Consider the following 23829-nt stretch of genomic DNA (forward strand, 5'->3'; position numbering starts at 1 on the left):
CGGCACGGCACGTCTTCCTTTATTCTTCTCTCACTGTCCCAACCGTCCGAACCACGACCCCCCCTGTCACAATAAAAGCCCACAAGAAAATACCTTACAATAACAACCAGATAGCCCCAAAGCATTGCGGGTAGCCAAAACAAGAAGCACACATTGTGAACAACCAAAAACCCCCAAAATTCTTGGATAAATTCTGGAAACGGTGTTGCGATCAATGTGTTTTGATTGAGGGAGGCAAATTTTGATCAACATCTAAACCTAATGCGTCCGCTACAGCATTTCTGCTTTGGCGTGACTTGCGCTGGGAGAGAGGTAAACGGCATGGATTGGGATAGTGTGCGGGCAGGTGTGTTTTTATATAGGGTGAAATGGAATGAAAAATGTTATACAAAATGTCTGAAAGGAGTGTAATTATATAAATGTCCACATTGCCTCAATATATTTGTGTCAATAAATCAAATATCATTTTGACTGATGGTTTTCAAACCTTATTGGGTTCAAGATGACATCACTCTGAAGTACCATCAACAATTTCACCTTGGTATGTCAAAATATGATTGAATTTGAGTAGTTTAAACTTTGGCTTAATCTAACAACTCTTACCACAGAAGAAACAGCTTACTTTTTTATACAGTAACTGAACATTACATTATTCAACGCTGAGGTTTGAATCCAGCCGCAGTCCTTTAGCCTGTCTTAAATATGAATATCTGTTTAGTTAAACAGGATGACATCATTATGAAATACCATGGGCAATTTCATGCAATTCCACTTTGAAATGTCAACCGCTTCTTAACCTTTGTCCCAAAGCTGACCAAAGCTAATACTCTGTCCTTTCTACTCATACATTTTCAACAGTTGGTGTGTAGCAGAGAAGATAGAGAGGCTGCCTTGTAACGTTATGCTCATGAGTTCAAATCCCCCATTCAGCCTATTGTAGTTGGACCAATATGAAGTAGTTTTGCTCTCTTGTTGTCCAACTCTTGACCTTCTACAATGTAGATTTTTGTAAGTTTTTCCAAATGAACACTATGCAATGGTTTACAAGTAAATTCCAATTGGTTGTTTGCGTTATGATTGTTTTCTATATAACTTTAACTAATACCCATTGTGTTTTATAACTGTATATGTTCCATAATGCAAGTATGGTGTATGAATGCAAATAAATGCATTTTATGTTATATTCCAAGGCAGATTCATTAGCTTTATTTCCAAATTACTGTCATTTTGTATTATATTGTGTGTTATCTCTGTTCACTCTTCTTCTCACACAATCCTCTCCTCATTTTTGCAACACCTCTGTACGCTCTACTTCTGTCTACTCTCAGCACAGAATGAGTTTGCGTTTCCCAGTGCCTGTCTAGATCTGTTAAGCAGCACATCTAGCACCATGTAGAGAACAACAGTTATGTTTTGAAACAGCAGGAAGCAATGAGGGTCAACTAGAACATGCATTTCCTGCTGAAAATGCGTAAATGAGAAAATACCCGCAAGCTGAAATTAATTTTAAAAATGTATGATTCACACAAAAGAGGGAGTGTGGAAGCTGAACTGCATCATCTAACAAAGCTCAGTGCTTAAATACAATGCGGGAGAATACGTTTTAACGTTGTGAAGCAATCGAAGAAATAGTTTAATTTCAAGAGGCAGTGTGGAAGCTGAACTGCATCAACAAAGCTAAGAGCATAATTAGCCTACAATGCGGGAGAAGCTGAAAGTTGAACTGTTAAACAGAAGAAGTAGGCTAGCTAGTTACAAGAATATTGTAGTTTTATCAGCTGAAATTATAGTTGGGATAGTAATATCAGTAGCAGATGTAGCCTATAATTGAGTGCGTTTACTCGGCTTTCTTAGTAGGATTCAATGTTTTGATTGAATGAAACATACAGCAGTCCCAGCTAACACATTTACGTTGCCCTGACGTTGTCGCAACGTCACGCGATGACCAAACATACGTTGCCGCAACGTCTTTGGCGACGTTGCGGGACCGTGCATCTGTGGGGCGCCAGTAGGTTGCCGCAACGTCATCTTGTGACGTTGCCAGTCCGTAACCGCGACGTCGTGGCAACGTTAATTTTCCGACGTTGCCAGTCCGTAACCGCAACGTCGTGGCAACGTTATTTTCCGACGTTGCCAGTCCGTAACCGCAACCTCCTAGCAACGTAATTTTCTGACGTTGCCAGTCCGTAACCGCGACGTCGTGGCAACGTTATTTTCCGACGTTGCCAGTCGGTAACCGCAACCTCCTAGCAACGTCGTTTTGGGACGTTGCCAATCCGTAACCGCGACGTCGTGGCAACGTTATTTTCCGACGTTGCCAGTCGGTAACCGCGACCTCCTAGCAACGTTGTTTTGTGACGTTGCCAGTCCGTAACGGCGACCTCCTAGCAACGTAATTTTGTGACGTTGCTAGTCTGTAACTGCAACGTCAACAATTTACTTAATTATGAAGTAACCTATATTTCATATGCAGACCTCATTTGCCCAGAAGGCTACTTGTTTTGGTATAATAGATAGCCAACGTTAGGAGGAATATGTTTGTGTGATGTGTAGCCTGACTCAAGCTAAATCATAAACGAGGCAGCATTTCAGAATCATAAAGTGTTTTAATCGCCATGAAAGTTTGCACAGACAAGGAATTTACTTTGGCAGGAAGGTATATACATTCACCATATAGGAATCCTAAATATGTGGTCTACCTATACTAAAGGGGAGTCAGATGGCTGATCGGTTGGGAAATCAGGCTATTAAATCAGAAGGTTGCCAAATGATGTGTCCTTGGGCAAGGCACTTCACCTTACTTTCCTCCAGGGAATATCCCTGTACTTACTGTAAATAAGAGCATCTGCTAAAATGACAATGCACAAAGTATGCATGTAACATTTACAATTAAAAAACTAAAATGGCCAAAATATATACATACGTGATAAAAAGTGCCACTGCAAAACAAACACTGCAAAGAAAAAAACACTGCAAAACAAACACTGCAAAACAAAAGTGCCAAACAAACAAAGTGCAAAAAATTAATTAAAATCTTCTTCCAGTCCCCGCTATGAGTTCTGTCTGTTGGCCCTGACAAGGAAGCACAAAATAAGTTAGTGTTCGATTAACATAATCGCACGTGTGAAAAGGGGCTATACAAGTCATAAAAAAAAATCACATCTAAAATAATATACGTCATCAATTAAAATATTATGTGATTCTAGATTTGTGTCATAGCCATGTGAAAGATTGGATATGGAAGTTGCAAACATGATTCATTCACCTGGCTGGTTTTGAATGGGCTGCCGGGGTGTGTTTGAGTGTTTCCTCTATGCGGAGCTCCACAGCTTTCTCTCCCAGTCCCGTCTTCTACTTCATCACAGCGTCTGGAATTAGAAGTCATGAACTTATTGTCAGCACCAATGTGAACGTTGAATGCGTGTAAGCCATAGTTTGTGGGATCTCCAAACACTTACCGCTCTCTTTCGCAACTCCAGCACCTTAAGGCGCTCCTCAAGGTCTTGAAGTTCAGCCTGTGTTTGGGCCACCTGTAGGTCCATCACTGGCACCTCTTCAGTGTGTCTGCCATGTGGTCGCCTGAACAGGAGAGCCTCTCGCTGGTTCTCTTCCAATGTCTCCATCTTCCGGAGCATAACCTGTAATGTGTCTGTAATTAAAGACAAGTAAAACAAGTTTACAAGAGTTTGCATGATTGGCATACACTGTGGTTCTTCTAGATTAGCTGTAACATTGATGTACATAACAAATGTTACCTTGATTGGTCTTTGCCCAAGATGGTACAGCTGAATGGGGTATACAAAGCATTAGTAAGACAACATTTGTTGTTTTGACAAATATGTTTCCCCCACGATCAGAACAACTTAAGTATGCCTTACAATTAGGTATGCCTTACAATGGCAATGGTGTGAGTATTTTTTTGAGTGTCTTATATTTGCACTTGCCTGGCTGCCAGCTGTTTTCCAGGGCACCCTATGGGTTCTCCTCCACCAGACCAGAGTTGACACCTAGAGGTATGGCATCTGGTGATGCAAACGTTTTAAGTCATACTTTTGCTTCAAAGCATAGCCTTTAGGGTTGCCATGGCCTATTGCCTATTTTGGGACAAGGTTTTCTAACAGTTCTGAACTTTTACTTTCACTGATTCTTTTGAGGGTGATTTTTGAGACTCTAAACTTTGATAACATGTATGCATTTTCAGTATTTCAAAACAACTTTCTGGAGGGTTTAACCTAGCTAGCGAAATTCTAACGTACTAGTAAACAATGTGAATCTGATATAACGCTATAAACAACTCAATTTCAAACCTATATGCCCCATCCAATTTCTAAAAATATGTTTATATATTTAAAACTATGTCTGTAAAGAAACTCACCTTTGAAGTAACTTATTTCCAGGTAAAATCCATTGTGTGAAAGACGGTAGGACCCCGGCAAAAACTGTTTAGGAAGCCCAGTTTCAGCTATGCCTTGAAATGGGCATGCGCAAAGTTGTTGCTCAGGGGCAGACTGAGGGGCAGGTTTGCTAAGGAAGAATTGTAATATTCTGTGATGACTTGTCTTTGAAAATGAAACTCTTAAGAGTCGCTTACCTTTTGGTCACATTTAACAATTTTGTAGGCCTATTACAAAACTATTGGAGCACAAATTTGCATGTCATACAGCTTTGGTGTGCTATAGCCTACAAATAATTTTTGCTTAATCATATTACTCATCACACATTGATTGCTTTTGTACATGTTTATAGTAAAGAATGAAAGACTAAATTATATTCCACATTCTGTCTTTTTTAATTTACGATGTGTCTGCATATGAGAACATTGATGACCAATGACCTGCTGGGGCTGAGCAGCACATGAATTACATGCAGTGTCTACATTTATATATATAAACCACTATATTGCACTCAAGATCCGTTGTCCTGCGACAAAAATAAGGTAACCAGCCGACCAAGGGACGACGTCGCGGAAACGTTGTCCACGGGTCTAAAAATAAGGTAACCAGCCGACCAAGGTACAACGTCGCGGCAACGTTGTCCACGGGACCAAAATTAACGTAACCAGCCGACCAAGGTACAACGTCGCGGCAACGTTGTCCATGGGACCAAAAAATAAGGTAACCAGCCGACCAAGGTACAACGTCGCGGCAACGTTGCCCACGGACCTAAAAATGACGTTACCAGCCGACCAAGGTACGACGTCGCGGCAACGTTGTCCATGGGACCAAAAAATAACGTAACCAGCCGACCAAGGTACAACGTCGCGGCAACGTTGCCCACGGACCTAGAAATGACGTTACCAGCGGACCAAGGTATGACGTCGCGGCAACGTCGCCCACTGGTCTAAAAATAACGTAACCAGCGGACCAAGGTACGACGTCGCGGCAACGTTGCCCACTGGTCTAAAAATAACGTAACCAGCCGACCAAGGAACGACGTCGTGGCAACGTTGCCCATGGGACCAACTGGCAACATTCCCTTTATAACGTTGCTACGACGTTGCCACGACGTTGCCAGAAGGTAACGTCGCGGGTTACCAACTGAGCACTTACTGGCAACGTTGCCGCAACGTCATGTGTTAGCTGGGGTAGGGCTGATACAGGAAGACACGGCGACACTTTGTTGCAGAAGAATGATGGTGCAAGTTTTGTCCGTGGAGCACAACGATTCATAAAAAGAATCATGTAGACGTGTTTGAGTAATCGCATAACTAATTTCACATGTAAACGGAGTAATCGTATTATTGGCATAAACCGACAATTGCTATCGGGTTTCTCATGGTCAAGTGAACGCAGTCAGTGGCGTAGTAGAACAAAACAATACCATTAGCATAGTAGTTAGTAAAAGAGATATTGGCAGCATCTGCAGAATTAGTAGTTGTAGTGTGGCATAAGATACAGCAGTAGTGGTAGTAGTTGTGTTGTTGTTACGACCCTCCCTGGCTGAACAAACTAAGGCTCGACGTCTAGGGTTAAAGGAGGGACTAACAACCAGCAGCCAACACAAACACAAACAAAGGTGTATGTAGAGAACCGTGCGTTTTATTTTACAAACAGAAGAAGGCGTCACAGGAGAACAAGGGGACCATGAACGGTGCCAAAGGAATGAAAACAATAAAAGTGCTAAATACCCTGCCTACCCAAATAATGCCTCTCTAACGAAATTACATAGGGCGGCACCGTTCCTTGCCTAGTGAAGTAACAAAGGAGTTAACTGCGTGATGGGAGTGTATACCCATGGGCGGCTTACCTGTCCCCTCTCTCCTGTGAACGACCAAACGAACAACACTAAAGGCAACAAACACGAGGACCTGCTACCGACAGAACATACACGTAAACACAAAACAGAATGCGGAAGGCTGCCTCCCGTTCCAAAGACGGATGGGGTCTTAAGGGCTGCGAGGAAGACGGACGGGATCGGAATTGGACGAGACCCGGAACAACACAGCCAATCGCGGACAGACACCTGCGGACAACGACAGGGAGAACAAAAAGGGGAGGGGAAAACACGATAGGGCAACGCACAGTACACAAAAGGCCCACAGGCCGTAACAGTTGTGGTGCTCTTAGTCTTTTAATGAGACGAGTTGACTGAATAGCTTGACTTGTGTCTCCTCTAATCAGCTAATACCAATCACCTGTGTAAGAGACTGGCGCGTGTTTGTATGGTTACCACGGTGATGGTGCAGCTATGGCTGCTAATGCGCTGAGGGCAGAGAATAACCTAACATTTAGCTAGAATCCACACCTCAAACAAGTTAACCTAGACGCAAAACTATACGTCCAATCCAAAACATAACGATATTTTCCGAGACCCAAGACTCTGCCGAAACCAGAGATGTCCTTTATATGTCTGTGCGGTCAGAAATACGACTCTACAGGCAGTTTCTAAATCTGGTTGTTTTAGCCTTTGTTGGACTTGTGAGTTGGACTTTGTCTCGCTTTTGTGGGGCTCTGAATAAATGTGTAAGTCTGTTAGTTTCCACAGACAACTGTCTACGACCAGCACAAAATTAGCTATCTATTGATCCAAAAATGAAGCATAAAGAGTGAAAATTGTGGCAATGCTGGCAAACTAGAAATACTTTTTGAAACTGATTTCGAAGCTCCCCTCCACTCTAACGCTACGGCAACACCAAGTACGGAAATTTTGCCGTGCGGAAATAGAAGTTTTATTTAGCCGGCTACACTGGACGCGTCAAAGATTTACATTCAAGATGAATCCAGTATCTGTTTTTCTGTGTTTGTTTATTTATGTTATAAGCCAAAGTTCATCTGCACCTGTTCATCTGGGTCACAGTAATAACATGGGTAAGTATGTAGTCTTAAGTAACCCTTAAATCAAGAAGATTCGTGAATGTTACATTTAAGGCAGACATAGTTACCAAGCAACCACCAACGGACATACAGTAGCTACCATTTGATAAAACTAACTATGATATAATACATAACGTTGGTGTGATACAAACTAACTAGCAAGTTGCAAATAAAATAGTTAGGGTTTTCAGCTTCCACCAAAGATCAATATAATATACCAGTCTTACTGAGTAGGTTATATAGCAAGTTATGTTAAACTTTGGAATTGCAGAGAGGCTAGTTGTAGCTACAGTAGCATAGATGAAAGCTTTGCGTTGTTGAATAATCTAACGTCAACAGAGTTGTTTTATTACAGTGCCTGCAGTGAATAGGCGGAAGGCACTTGCAAGTTTGTTTCTTCAAAAAAAAGAAACAAACTTGGGTGACTGCAATCAACCAGCGCAGGCGAGAGCAAGGGGCTTTCTACAACCTGGTGGAGGAGTTGCGTTTTAACTCCGAATATCATCGAGCGTACTTGAGAATGACACCATCGCAGATGGACCACATCCTGTCACTGATAGGTGCAGATCTCCAGCGACAGGACACCAATTACAGACTGGCAGTCGAACCAAAGCAAAGACTTGTGGTTACATTGAGGTAGGCACACAGCGTTTGCCATCATTATTATCCATGGGCAACTAGTAAAGATAATAGTTTCATTATGTGTGTACACATTATATTTACAGCTCCTGGTAGCATGTTTGTTAATGTCACAACTAAGTGACAAAATACACTGTTAAGGGGGTTTTGGGGAGAGAGTTGGGTGGTCCACAATGGGCTTCTATTTGGAGGCTCAAGGCCCAGGGGGGCATTGCACTGCCTTTATTTACTCCTTTAATTTCAGACAAACTGCATGGGCTTAAGTGTTGACAAGTTACAGAGAAACACAAAGGAAATACTGATTTACAAAGTCAATTTATTTATCTATGGGTCTGTAAAGTAAGGGGTGGGTGAAGCAGTGTTAATTTTGGCAGCTATTTTTGATTTAGTCTTAGTCTTAGTCTTTAGACGAAAATGCTTATTAGTTTTAGTCACATTTAGTCATTTTAATCCTTCTTAGTTTTAGTCTGGTTTTCGTCGATGAAAACTCAAAACATTTTAGTCTAGTTTTAGTCGACGAAAACTAATTACATTTTTAGTCTAGTTTTAGTCTAGTTTTAGTCACATTTAACAGCCATATTAGACTCCTTTTTTCCCTTCTCAGTAGAGATGTGTATCTCCATCACTGAGGACGATGAAATACACATCTCGATGCACTGCCAACGATCCGATACATTAAAGATACATAAAAGCAACTACTAATGCGATACGATTCACCCCTATTGCAATGCAGTGCGATTTGACAAGATGTGATTCAATCAGATGCGATGCAAAATAATATGATGATGCTATGCAATTTAATATGGTAGCCTACATAATTATGTATTTCTCTGTCAGACAGCAAATAATCAATTAACAAGTGAAAGTTTTACTTCACATATTAAACAAAGTCTCTGAAGACATAACATCAGGCCTGGACCTTGCCTTAAACTAGTCCTTTTTTCCTGTTGTAGGCTGTTTTCTGAAAGTAAAAAATGGTAAACTATATTAGGCTACTGGCAGTCACAAGTTGCTGTAAACACTCATTTAACACCACACACTAAATTGAACTCATGTCCTACTTTAAGGTTTTTCTCAATGACTCAGCTATCTCTCATCTTACTTTGTCGTACACAACAGGGATTTGTTTCTCGGAGGATATAGACTTCCTATTCTTGCTAGAGGTACCGGTGGAGCTAGCCACCGACTGTAGCCATAGTTGAATCCGAGGGGGAGGCAGACGTCTCCACACAAATACCATGTAGCCTCTTCAGATGACAACCTAAATTAGCCGTGCTGCCTGTGTACGTTATAGCAGCACCAGCACAACATATCTTGCCAATTGCATGGGTTGATAACACTCGCCCGAACACGCCTCTAACTCGTGCGAAACTTGACGAGAATCGGCCACTTACAGCAGTAGAGATGAGAGCGCGCTTAGTAAACAGAGGAGGAATCTATCTCAATATAAAATTCTTGGGGGAAAAAAGTATTGTGACTTAGTCAACCACCAACATTTTCGTGTCGTCTCGTTAACGAAAGTTATAATTTATTTAGTCATAGTTTTTATTTTCAAAGGTCCGTTTTCGTCACGTCTTAGTCTCGTTTTAGTCATGGGAAAAAGGTCGTTAACGAACATTTTTCGTCATAGTTTTCGTCGACGAAATTAACACTGGGGTGAAGGCACAATATTTTCACCACATTCCCCCCAAGTCTCCTCACTTCTTGGTCTGTACCTATGTGCATGCGAGGGTGGTGCATATCCTTGACTCGGGTGGCTCTGGTGGGATGACTGGGATGTCTGATCCCATGGCCTCATTAGACCAGGGCCCTGCATCTGCGCCTGCCGGTGCCCTTGGTCCAGGTCATGGACACCCTGGAGACTCTCTAAGAGGGCAATTTTTGCCCTTAATTTACCCCAGCCACTTAATTTATTTAACAACGGCACCAGACTGAGGGCAAAATGCAACATTTCATCTTCATCTTGTGGCACACGATGGAACATTGGTTGTGGAGGCTCCTGTACCATAGCCAGCAGCCTATCCTCCAATGACACCGCTGCTGAGGCCCTCTTGCGTGGGGCAGGTCTGTTGTAGGGCTGCTTGATTATGGAAAATAAATGATAATCACGATTATTTTAATAAACATTGAAATTACAATTATTTAACACATTTATTTATTAAATTTGGAAAACAATTGCACAGCCCTACCCTACTGGTTGAAGAACCAGGTTGCAAATGTTTATCAGCTGCCTGTTGGTCATTTTTATCCCAGACATCCTCTCCATGGCTCAGGTCCAATGCCTCCCAATCTTCAGCATCAACCTGGTCTAGGCTGCTTCTAGAGCTAAAACATAAATTAAATGCACAACCATTTATAGTCTAGGTAAATGTATGTTGATTCTTGAAATGAGAAAAACATTTCAGTTCTTTGGAACTTGTGCCATATGTAAAATAGTGTGCTGGGTATCAGTGTGCCATCACTGCCTTTCAGTGTTTGCCCTGTACCTCCTGGGTTGAAGGTGGGGAGCAAGGAAGGAAAGGGCTTGAGAGTACTTCCACTCCTTTTGGGGTCCTGCTGCCGATCCACTCCGTGGTTGAACCTTTCTTTTAGAAAATTGGTCCCTTAGGTCCCTCCAGCAACCTTGGCACTTCACAACTGTTGACATAAATTGCCAGATAATTGAATAACATACAATTTTTTTCAGTAACAAGCTTTTGCCTACAGGCTAGGACGCAAAACTGTGGCAGACTCTGTCTATATGACATGTAGGGCAATTGTCCTCAAGATGATGGAGACACAAATGCCGAGACCAACAGAGGCAGCATGGAGAGAGATTGCGGAGGGCTTTTGGGGAAGATGGCAATTCCCAAATTGCATCGGAGCCATGGATGGGAAACATATAGTCATCCAAGCTCCTAAAAAATCATGTAGCCATTTTTTTAATTATAAAAAAATATTTTCAATAATCTTGATGGCCTTAGTGGATGCAGATTCAAGATTTAGATTTATTCAAGTTGGTGATTTGGCCGTGCTAGTGACGGTGGGGTGTTCGCCAACTCAGCACTGGGAAGGGGGATGAATAAAGGAAGTTTAAATGTGCCAGAAGACATCCCCCTGCCTGGATATGGTCAGCACGGTGACGTTCCTTTTATGATGGTAGGGGATGCTGCTTTTCCTTTAAAACGCTACTTTATGAGACCCTACCCTGGCAACAACCTTTCAAGACCAAGGAACATTTTTAATTACAGGCTATCAAGGGCAAGAATGACTGTGGAGTGTGCGTTCGGCATTCTTGCTGCCAGATGGAGGGTGTTCCATACAAAGATATGCATGCTGCCGTGTCATGTGGACACGATAGTCATGGCAGCATGTGTGCTCCACAACTATTTGCTTAACCCTAGGGACAGAGAGCTGATAGAGAGTCAAAGGGACGGGGAAAGCAGTCTAGAGAGTGTCAGACACATGGGTGGCAATAGAGGACCCAGGGAAGCCCTTCACACTCGGGAGTTGCCCTGTGAATTCTTTAAGTCCCCAGAAGGAAGTGTAAATAGCGTACATAATATGTAAATAATTTTGTTTCATAAGTTTGGATGAAATGATGAACGTTGTACATATGTTTTTTGTAAATATATATTGACTATAAACAGGGCAATCTATGTGCCCGCCCCTCTCTCTCTCGTTCTTTCTGTCTGTTTCCCTGTCTCTCTCTAGACATCTTTGGTTTTGAATGTATTTTCATTAAAGCTTTCTTGTTGACAATATGATTCATTTTTATCTGTTTCCACTTAAAAATACATTCTCAGAATTAGCTCTAGATTAAGTAACACAATTAAAGTAATGATACACAATGATTTGAGGAATGAATGACCGTTATTGGCTCGTTCAATAGCTGTTTATAAGTTAGTATATAAGTTACTCACCAGTTTTCCCAACTGCCTCCGAAACAGCCCTCCATCCGGCATCTCTTTGTCGCATGTCCTTGTAATTGGGGTCACCGTGGTCGTAAAGCTGTCTTCGTTTCTCAGTTTCATGGATTAATATAAAGTCATCCATTCCTATACTAGTAAAACTTTACTTAAATATACTTACAACTGTCGTATCTTCAAATAAAAAAGCAAAGTTAAAGTCGTTAGAAACTTTAAATCTCCATGGAAACGGCTCTCGAGGGTTTGGGAAATAACCTGATTTATTGCTTCTTTCATTATTTACAGCAACATATATAATAATCGATTACATTTTAGATTTATTACCAGACTATGTAGAAAGGGCCACGCAAACCTTGCGGAAAATAATAAAAATAGAAGCCAGTCTATTTATACATTTACGCGGAAATTTTGTTTCCGCGTCTGGTGTAGCCACTCTCATTGATTACAATGTTTTAGAACTCTGCTGAGTCCACACCGCGTCCGTAAGGCAAGATTTCCATACTTGGTGTAGCTACGGCGTAAGCGTTTCAGTCTGCACTCTAGGCTTTCTCTTACACACCCATGTCAATCTCAGAAACGGTTTGAAAAAGTCATGAAACATAATCAGTGATATTTAAAAAAAGTTGAATAGATATCAAAAAGCTGATTTTTTTTTTAAGTTTAGGGTTTTGTCAACATTTTTAAGTTTAAATGGTGGCTGTAGCTGAAGGATTGAGGAAGAAGAAGGATTTGAAAGTTGAAGAAGTTTAAGAGGATTGAGAGGATTAGAAAAAAAACTCAATTGGAAAACCATGTAAAAAATTTGATGTATATTGATTTATATTAATTCAAGCATAAGAGGTACAAAGCTGAAAAGTCAGAGCAGTCATAGCCTGAAACTGCTGAATTTTTTGATAGCTGAACGGTTTTAATAGCTGAAGACTTGAAGGTGCTAAAAGGTGTCGCGGAAGAAATAGAAGAATAAGAAGAATATGAAGAAGTTGAATAAAGATTCAAAGAACAATACTTGGAATGCTGAAGCAGCATTCCAACAATGATGTGCCTAACATGACACACAAGAGAAAAATGTATGTGTGTTTTCTGTTTTTCTCCCTAAATCATTGTTGTTGTGAAACCGCTTTACAAGTACTTTTTAGTTTGTTTGCTGTCCCCCGGTTTGCCAAAAATGACTTTCACTCAATAAAAATGTGTGATACCAGGCACCTTCATATCAAGCAGAACAGTTGTTTGAAATGGGTTGTAGATATTATACAGTATACCCTGTTTGGTATGAACATACTCCTACAGTCGCCCCTGCACATCACAGGACCACAGAATCTAAAGCCTGGCGGCAAAAAAAAAGTAAAGCCAGGTGGCAAATATTTCAAACTATTGTAAAAGACAACGTTTACATTATTGCATGGCAAAGAATTTCAAAGGATTAAACACCAAGCCAGTGTCAACTTTCCAGCAGAATAAACAAGTGTTTCTCCATTTATCACTGTCTGACTGACCAGCAAAAAGCAACTTGAGATCTTATCTTAGTGCAGGGACAGAGGACGACATGACTGCCACCTTGTGGCACACCTTTCACTTCTTCCAAAATAGTTTTGCAACTCAATAGAATATCTTAAAAATCCTTCTACATCCAACTCCAACCTCATTCCTACATGCTCATTGAATTGTAGAAATGATGAACATTCCAGGGAAAAAGACTTCAGTCTCAGAGGTGATCAAAAAACCTAGGACCTCTGGCAAAATGTAAGAACCTTCAAGAATGGAAGTGGACTGATGGAATCCACTCCTCAAAGGAACATGACAGCTTGAGTTTTCCAAAGGCAACAGACTCTCAGACCTTTAGAAAGTATCTGATTCTCTGGTCTGATGAAACTAAGATTGAACTTTATTTGAAGTGTAGCGGGTTGAATATTTAGTGTTTAATAAATGAAATATTGGCGCTAGAGTGTAGAGTGAAGTGCGAAGCTAGAAGCTTTGGTGACCAGCAAATATGTGCCAGAATAAAATGGAAACCAAAGTATGCACAGTTTGCTAACTGTCTTCACACGACTTCTATCTTTTCTATTCTCTTTTCTTCTACCACAGGTTGGTCAACCAGCTAAATACTAGGGGTGGAACGGTACACTGAAGTCATGGTTCGGTTCGTACCGCGGTTCAGACATCACGGTTCGGTACGAGTTCGGTACAATGGGGGGAAAAGCAAAAAAAAAATGCAGAAGCAGGGCTCCAGACTAACTACTGTACATGCAAGTCTTAGCTAAATGTATGATGCGCTTGTCGATCAGTTTTCCTACACCACGACACGAGAAGCTACTAGCTGAGCAACAGCGCAAACAGGCAGGGATACAGTAGCAGCAACGCCGGCCCTGGTCCCTTACATATACAACAAAACACGGACGTTGACGGAGCGCGAGTTGTCAGCTGCACCCTCCGTTTCACTAACGACTGATGGTTGGACTTCTCCTGCTACCGAAAGCTACCTCACGGTGACAGCTCATTTTATTGGCTGAGTGGGAAATGAAAGCGTCAGTTCTACAGACATGGCCCCTGTATGAGCAGCACACAAGCACTCACCTAGCTGAGAAGCTACAGAAGATCGTGGCAGAAAAAGCGTCAGTTCTACAGACATGGCCCCTGTATGAGCAGCACTCACCTAGCTGAGAAGCTACAGAAGATCGTGGCAGAGTAGAAACTAGAGAGACCTGGACATTTTGAATTTATTGGGTGTATACAACGTCAGCACACGTTAGCAACAACTCATAGATACTACGCTCTGGATAACAGCGTCTGCTAGACTAAATGCACGTTCTAGTAAGACAGCAATATCAGCGAGCCCTCAGCATTAGTACCGCAGCTAAAAGTCTAGGAAAGTTTAGGCTATTTTTCGCTATACTTACACTACAAACATTCATTTTTAACACTAGCGTTGCATAGGTTACGTCTTTAGTGCTGCTGCTGCTAGCTATCTCTGACTCACTCAGGCACAGCTCGGCTACACAGGTGGCTGCGCCAATCAGTTTCAGAGCTAAGGCGGGGCTATGATTGTCCCTAAAGAACACGAATATCTTACAGTAGTTCCGCATTACATTAATTAATTTGCACGCGAGTTTTATAAATTTTTATACCGTGTATTCTCCGTGTAATTTCACGAGCCGAACCGTGACGCCCGTACCGTACGGTTCGGTACGAATACATGTACCGTTCCACCCCTACTAAATACTCAATGAATGTTTTGGTGAAATGATAGTGTGGGGTGTTAGCGATGTGTGTGTAGTGAATAGATTTAACGGAGGAGTATTTTGTTGTTTATTAGTTAGGATCGGTGATTTACTGCAAACTTCGAAGCAGTGCGCTGTCCGTTTCAACGCGAGTGTTCAGAAATTCACAAATGGTAGTCATTACTAGTATGATTCACAGTACATATAGAGGAATAGAGTTTTTCCTATAGCTTATTTGTTATAACGCTGTTGTATTTTTTGAATAAAACTAATAATTGTAATTTGAAATGTGTGTATATGCGTATGTGTGCCTAGTTGCTACATTTTTGTACAATTGAATAATAGGACGGTGCATAAAGAATCATTTAAATCTATGTAATGGTATGGCCAGAATAAAATAGAAACCAAAGTATGCACAGTTTGCTAACTGTCTTTGACTTCTATCTTTTCTATTCTCTTTTCTTCTACCACAGTTTTAAACATCTATGTATCGGCTCAGGCACCCCTAAACCTGAGGCCGGTAACAGAAGCATTACATCTGTTGTAAACCAAGCACCACTTAATGCCATTGTTATGATGAAGCATGGTGGTGGCTGCATTACATTACATTTACATTTAGTCATTTAGCAGACGCTCTTATCCAGAGCGACTTACAGTAAGTACAGGGACATTCCCCCCGAGGCAAGTAGGGTGAAGTGCCTTGCCCAAGGACACAACGTCATTTGGCAGGGCGGGGAATCGATCCGGCAACCTTCTGATTACTAGCCTGACTCCCTCACCGCTCAGCCATCTGACTCCCGGATCCAAATGATCCCAGATGCATCATTTACATTTACATTTATTCATTTAGCAGACGCTTTTATCCAAAGCGACTTCCAAGAGAGAGCTTACAAAAGAGCATAGGTCACTGATCATAACAACGAGATAGTCCCAAACATTGCAAGTAGCCAAAACATGAAGCATACATTGTGAAAAGCTAAACAAGTGCCAAAGGGAAGACCCATAAGAGCATGCAGTTATACAAGTTACAAATTAAACAACATGAACCACAAATGTGCAGGACTGTACCTGTAGAAGAACAATCAACAGTAAAATATTTCACAGTGAGTACAAGACTTAACTTCTTTATCTAACCTAAAAGAGCAACAAGTCACTCAATAATCATAAGCATCATGCTGCTGGGATGTTCAGTAGTGATCAGTAGTGGTGTGTTGTCCGTGAACGATTCGTTAATTTTGGACGAATCATTAGTATGACTCGGGAGTAACGAGTAGTCTCAAAAAGCGATTCATTCATTTTCTCGTGGCCGAGAAAAAAAAGTTTAAATAACTAAACCGCTTGTTACTAAAACACTAATCATTGATCCGAAGACACTGTTGGGAGGTGAATGATTTGTTCATCTGCCGGGTACGAGTCTTTGGATAATTTTTCACGTGACCTGCATAGGTTCAGAAGAGGAAACAGAAAGGATTTGTTTAGTTCACTTTCGCGTGACTAGGTTAAGACGTGAATGATATTCGTTCACAAGTAATAATTAAAGGTTTTGTTATTTTCACTTTTTTTGTACTTTGCTTATAGTTCTGTGCAGCGTAATTGTTTTCCGTGATAATTAAATGCTAGTGTAATATTAAACGACAATTTCAAATCTTAAAAACTGTCATGATACATTATTTTAATGCAGGAATTTATTTTAAAATAGTTGGTAGCTGGTTTACATGCACTAACATGAGAATATAATACATGTTTGCAGTGGACGTATTTAGGCCAGGGAATTGGCTATAACATTTTTTAATGAAGGAATGACTCAAAAAAATATTTGTTAATTTTGCTGAACGAGATTCAAAGAACCAAATTAGTAAAATCATCCGAACTTCCCATCACTATTTATCAGTGGCAGGGACTGGGAGACTAGTCAGGATCATCCTTGATGACAACCTGTTGCAAAGTGCTCAGGACCTCAGACTGTGTAGCAGGTTTACCTTTCAATGGGACAATGCCTCTAAACACACAGCCAAGGCAATCCAAGGGTGGCTTCAGGACAAGTCTGTGAATGTTCTTGATTGTCCCAGGCATAGCATAAACTTGAATCGGATTAAAACATTCTAGTAGTGCAGGTCCCAAATGTGTAGTCTCATACCTAAGGACTACTTTGAATGCATTCTTCTTAGCTTACTTGTAAAATACACACAGCAGGGATGTCTGGATTACAGCCTTCATATGACGTCTCAATTTTGTTGAAATCCATTAGTTTCAAGTATGTACGGTGGTACACAGTATGTCTGCTGGATGTCTGTCAAAACAAGACAAAGAATACAAAACTGATTGTCAGGTCAATCATCCTAATGTCTTCATTCAAGCACCCTCTTTTACCCAAAGTACAGAGGGATTTTGGGGGAAGGGGGATTTTAACCTGCAACCTCCTGATTTACAGCCAAATGCTCTACCAAGGAATTATACCTATCCCCAATCATCACAAGGATAGTCTGATCAATTCCACTATATTGAACACAACCAAGGCTCTCCAACCCAAAGTCCTCTATCAGCCTTGAGACACTAGAGTACAGTATGCTTCTAGATACTTCTATATATTAGAAAATAGAACATATTTTCATATTTTCAAATCGTGTTCTTAAAAAATATACACTAAATTCTAACATTCATGAGTCATGTAACCATTTCAGATTTCCAGGATATTTTAAGCAGTGTTGTTACAAGGAGAAATTGAGGAGTATATTTCCTGTAAGAAATGTATTTCTTTCTCTTATACAATACTCTCTTTTTAGCAGTTTTACACGTGTATGATTTTTGGCAAAATGGTTAAAAAATCATAAATACAATCAATTGTTATATAATTTAATCGCTTATCATGTTTGACCAATAGCTAGCGCTGTAACCAATGATGTGATGTGGTAGGTTCAGTGTAGGGTCACAATGACACTCAGAAAGTTTGGAGTCAATAGGCCAAAGACTTGCAGAGATACAGCCTAAGAATAGTTTTATCATCATGCCATCTAATTTGTATTTGATGCATTGATGTATTAGTATCTCAACTCAAAATCCATTACTTTTGACTGGCATGATCTGAAGACCATCTGAATACAATTTTGTAAAAATTGAAACAATGGTCTAGGGCCTAGACTCTAGGCAGTTAGCAAAAATAGGTTTTCAAAGAAATCAAAAATGGTGTATGGCAAGTTCGATCGACATGGCATAATTAGTATTATTGTTCTCTACAACTTACCAAATCGAACAAGACAAGTTTCATTACAGTAGACAAAACTGATTGAAAGATATGAGCTTTTCAGTATTTTTTCGCATGCAGAGTTTCATAAGGATTTTATAAAAATTCATAATGGCCCAAACCAAAAATGTCCAACATGGGAAAATTTGATATATTAAAGGCCGATTTATACTTCTGCGTTTTTACGCACACGGGGAACGCCCTCTCCGTCAAGAAACGCCCTCTGCGTGTCCTCTCCAAGCCCCTCGCAGAGCTCTGCGTGCACCTCCTGATTTTCCTGACTATCCGTCTGTCAGTCCGTCATTTTACGGATACCCCTTGGCTGGGATTGGTCCGTATTAAGAACCGCTTGCGTCGGGGGTGGGGGCGGGGTTGCCGTGACCAACAATAGAACAGAATCCTTTGACCGCCATTGTTGTAAGTTTTTACAATTCATATTTCAGCTAAACAGTACATGTAAATCAGCATCTGAATTAAAATGTAACGAGAAATGGGCAGTGTAGTTGCTGAAAATTTGCTTATTTTATTGATCAAACGGTTCATTTGTAAATTTGCTCCGACTTTTCGATAACCTAGCTAGCATCGCAGTGCAGCGCCAGGATCTACTGTTCTGGCGGTGAATTGCTTTCAGCACGCAGAGCCATCGGAGTAGTATAAATTCAACCAATCCGTCCGACTCCGTGCGTGCGTCTGTCCGTTATCGGAGACGCAGAAGTATAAATCAGCCTTTAGACTTGGTATGCCGCAACGATTTGAAAGAGACCGATCTTGTGATTTTTGGACAAACTGTTCAAAAGTTATAAACCAAAAAAGCCTTTGTCATATTTTTGACCAGTAGCACTGTGCCACAACTGAGAAAGTACCCTCAGGTCAAAGAGATACAGCCTCAGAATATTACGATTTGACAAATCAATTTGAATTCCATACGTTTGTATTGGCATGCTCTGAGGATGATCTGATTTGATGGTCGTAAAAATAAGAGCAACGGCCACCATTTAAAAAGTTTCAGAAAAAACTAAAAATGTCTGAAAATGTTGTAAATGGTGGGAAAATGTTCACGTTGGAAAATCATGTAATGGAGTGCAATCAAATGGTCTCCATCCAGGGGATCACCTTGAGACACACCATCTTTACAGTGGCAGTCCATACAAGGATTGTGGTGGCAGCATCATGCTCATCAGTAGGGACTGGGCATCTTGTTAAAATTCATGAAAGAACGGATGAAGGAAAATACATCCTGAAAGAACTCTCAAAGAAATACATCCTGCAAAAAAAGGAGGTTTGGGCTGAACAATAATCCAAAGCACAAGGCCAAATCAACATTGGAGTGGCTCAAGAACAAATCATGTCCACAAGTGTTGTCCAAGCAATATAAACAACCTTGAGTAATCGTTCTGATACTATGTACTAAGCTGAAAACTTACTCACTCCATGAGCCTTAAAAATGTGTTTCTCCCAAATATGTATTTATAAAATGTGTCAGGGTTGAATATGCAAGCAAAATATGTATGGATTTGGATGTTTTGATTTTTATTAAATTATGTCCAAACATAGAACCAGTATCACCTTATGAATTGCTTTGAGCTTTTAAATAAAATGTCAATCAGAACGAAATGTCATTGTACACATTTTTTATTCAGCAAGAGGAAATTATTGGTAAATACTCTCTTTCTCTATGTATTTCTATAGCTGCTTCAGAAGATTTCATTTCAAACAGAGAAGGTAATTATAATCAGACTTTACGATGTGTGAAATAGGTGTGAGAAAGAGAGATTGCGAGAGGAGGAGGGAGAAGGAGACAACCTTAACAAGAAAAGGACAGAATTACAAATCAATAGATTTTTGTGGAGAGAGAACGAGAGAAAAAGAGTGAGAAGTGAGGGAGAGGGAGGAGGTGACAGATGGGGGTAGGGAGAGGGACAGAGAGGGAGGGAGAAGGAGAGAACGAGCAGCTGGATTGCCATGTAAATAGTTGTGCAGATAGGTAGGCTTGGGCTTCGTGCCAAGGCTTCTACAAAGGCCCGTGAACATCTGTTGGAGGGTAGATTCCTGCTCTGCGTTGTAGCAAGAATAACAATCTCACTCAGAGGGAACTGTTCTCTCAATAGACAAGAGCATGAGCAAGCATACTCTCAGGGACTCTCCCTCTGTCTCTCTATCTCCCTTTTTTTTTACTCTTTCTTTCTATTTCTTATCCCCAATTTCTCACCCTTTCCTTTTCTTCTCTTGCTTGTCTTCACTTTATATCAGTTAAGAAACTTTGGCAGTACACCCAAATCCAACAGGTGAAGAATAAGTCAACAGAAAGAGAGGGGAACACCCACCCTCTATGGACTGGACAGAAGATGTTCTTCACGCATCATAAATCATATAAAACTGTCCTGTTGCGTTACACAAATCATATTATTTGGATACATTTTATTGGTTTGTAAAGAGAACGTTTTACATTGGAGCAGGTAAGTTTTACATTTTCGGATCTGCAGCAATCAATTAATCAATGTGGTAAAAAATAACTGATCTGCTAGGATCAGTTATTTTGATGCTTTCAAATTAAGCATTGAAATATGTAAAGTGGTTAACTTTACAGTTTGATTTGAGGTAGACTGAACCAGACTGAACCACTGTGACATCACATTGATAGGGCTTTTTTCACGTACATATGCTAGTAATTTGTATAACAAATGTTAGGTTTAGACTGTGTTCCTTAGATGTTAGCACCTCTTCTAGATCTACTGTTGGGCATGGCTCTCCCTTTGTCAGGGCTTAAAAGCAATGCAGATTCATTCACTAACAGTTTCTAAAACGATAGACCATTACGTAAATTTGCATGCACATGTCTGTCACCCCTCCTTCCTTCCCTTACCTACCCCGGTTCATCCCCACCACCTACACCCTTTGGTGTGCAAAGTGGAGCACCCTTTATCAAGGCAAAGGAATCACCTGCATGAAAGAGGAGACCCTATTTGTTATGTCTCTGCTTTGGAATAGAATAACGCAGAATCCAGTTCTGCAAATACTTAAGTAAGAAGAACCTGTACTTTACTCTGTGGTATAAAGAAGACACATGTGTAGCTTCTACCAGTCCCACATTTTTTCATTTGATGGCCTGACTCTCAAGCACCTCAGATTATCTTGACACCTTATACTTCTCCTCCAAGGTCCAAAGCTTTTCACCAGTAAATTTGACAGCTCCGCTGCTGTAACATTTGACATTTTATTAATTTTAGCAGACGCATTTATCCAAAGCGACAAACAAATAGTGCATATAGAAAAGACAGCAGAAAATCAAGGATCAGTGCATGTATCAGTAGTTACAGAAGTTAAAACAGAAGTTTTGGTGGTTAGCGTAAACAGTGCAAAGTAATCTATGCAACCAGGCACATTCAAGTCAATTCAATTTCAATTCATTTTTTTTTTTTTTAGCACATTTTAAATGGTGGATGACCTGATACTAATTGGTAGTTTATTCCACAGAGTAGGGGGTACAGCTGAAAAGGCACAATCACCTTTTGTTTTCATCCGAGTCTGTGGAATGGCTAAAAAGAAATGGTTTGATGATCTAAGGGGCCTAGAAGTGTGATACAGCCTACGAAGACATTGAATAATAATTATACCTTAACAGTGCCACAATAACATCTCAATTTCAAATATAGATGCAAGCAGTGATGAGGGGGCCAAGCAGATCAAATAACCCAAACAACATTTTAGACAAGGTTCCGAGTACATATAGCAAGATTGGTGTGAGTCCATCAAGGATTTGTTGAGATACGATCCAACTTCCTGTTTGGCGGCTCAGACGTGGGATCTCCCAAGATATCACGAGACAAAGAAATCACTTAATTACCGCAAAGAAATCAAAGACCAAATGCATTATAGCTTCCTGCGGCCCCTCCCAGTGGTCAAATGACAATGACAAAAAAGAACACGTGGCAGAACATTATGAAGCTGGATATTCACGCCAAAATGTTTAAACATCCTCAAAACAGGCTTCTGAGTACATGTAGTGTGGATCCATCAAAGGTTTGCTGATATATGACCCTTCCTGTTTGGCGGATCTGCTGCCAATTTGGACATACTCAGAACCGAGATCCAGGTACCAAGTTTGGTGTTGATTCCTCAAAGAGTTGCTGAGATATGCCGCAACTTACTCCTTGCTTGCTTTGCTGTCAATTTTGATAGACTTTACCGGATCAAACAGTTTTGAAAATCAGAAATCATTGAGGACATGTGTGAGGCTTGTTCTGAAGATGATCTGTGCCCATTTTGGGGACGATCAGACAACAATTGTAGGAGGAGTAGTGAAAAAGCTTTTCCTTCAAATTCAAAATAGGAAAGAAAATAAGAAATAGGAAAATATGTATAACTGGAAATTGACGCCATATAGTACGCTGATTTCGTCTTGATCCAGGGAATCAAATGGTACCTCATTTTTGAAAATCGGCCATTGGGTTCAAAGTTACATGGGTAAACGCACCTCCAATTTTGACCTGTTGGCACTCCAGAGATAAGAAACTTGGTGGAAAGGATTAGGGGAATGGCCCCAATGATACCCCTTTTCCACCACAGCCGGGCCGGTGCTGGTTCTGGGCTGGTTCCAATTCTCTAACCAGTTCTTCGGTTTTCCCACACAAATAAACCTGGCTCCGGTTCCAAAAAACAGGTTCCAACTCAGCACCAACATTAAGGTGGGCCAGAAACAAGAACCGGTGACGTCGGGTGCCAGGGGGCGGGATTATCGTCCCGTCCCGTGCCAAAACAATACATTACGCCGCCACTTCTAAAAAAGACCAGTACAACAGCTACAGTAACACAATGGACGCAAAACTAAAACAGCAATGGTCTGAGGAGGAAACGAAATGTTTACTGGCTCTGTGGTCCACCACAGAGGTTCAAAATAAATTAGACGGTGCCGTTTGAACAAAACCCATTTTTGAAAATATAAAGCTGGAGATGGCCACGGCTGGCTACTACAGAAGTATAGAGCAACTAATAAATACAATTAAAACATTTAAAAAAGAATATAGGGACCAGAAGAAGGACCTTGGGCGAAGTGGCAGTCCTAGTAAGAAAAACCCATATTATGACATCCTGGAGTCGGTATTAGGTGACAGACCGGCTTGTCAGGTGAGGGGGGCGCTGAATTCAGCCACAGCAATGCTGGAAGCATTGATGGATGACAGCGGACAAAGTTTCGCTGCCTCAGGTAGGTCTTCTCATTTAGTCAAGTACATTTACATTTATTCATTTAGCAGACGCTTTTATCCAAAGCGACTTCCAAGAGAGAGCTTTACAAAGTGCATAGGTCACTGATAATAACAACAAGATAGCCCCACAGCATTGCGGGTAGTCAAAAACAAGAAGTACATATTGTGAACAACCAAAAAATAGTGCTAAAGGGAAGAAACCATAAGAGCATGTAGTTAAACAAGTTAAATTACACAACATTAATCTCTAAGTGCAGGTGTACCTGTAAAAAAGCAATAAAAATAGGATTAACTAAAATAGAATACAAC

The sequence above is a fragment of the Hypomesus transpacificus genome, unplaced genomic scaffold (genome assembly GCF_021917145.1).
Source record: "Hypomesus transpacificus isolate Combined female unplaced genomic scaffold, fHypTra1 scaffold_64, whole genome shotgun sequence".
NCBI lineage: Eukaryota > Metazoa > Chordata > Actinopteri > Osmeriformes > Osmeridae > Hypomesus > Hypomesus transpacificus.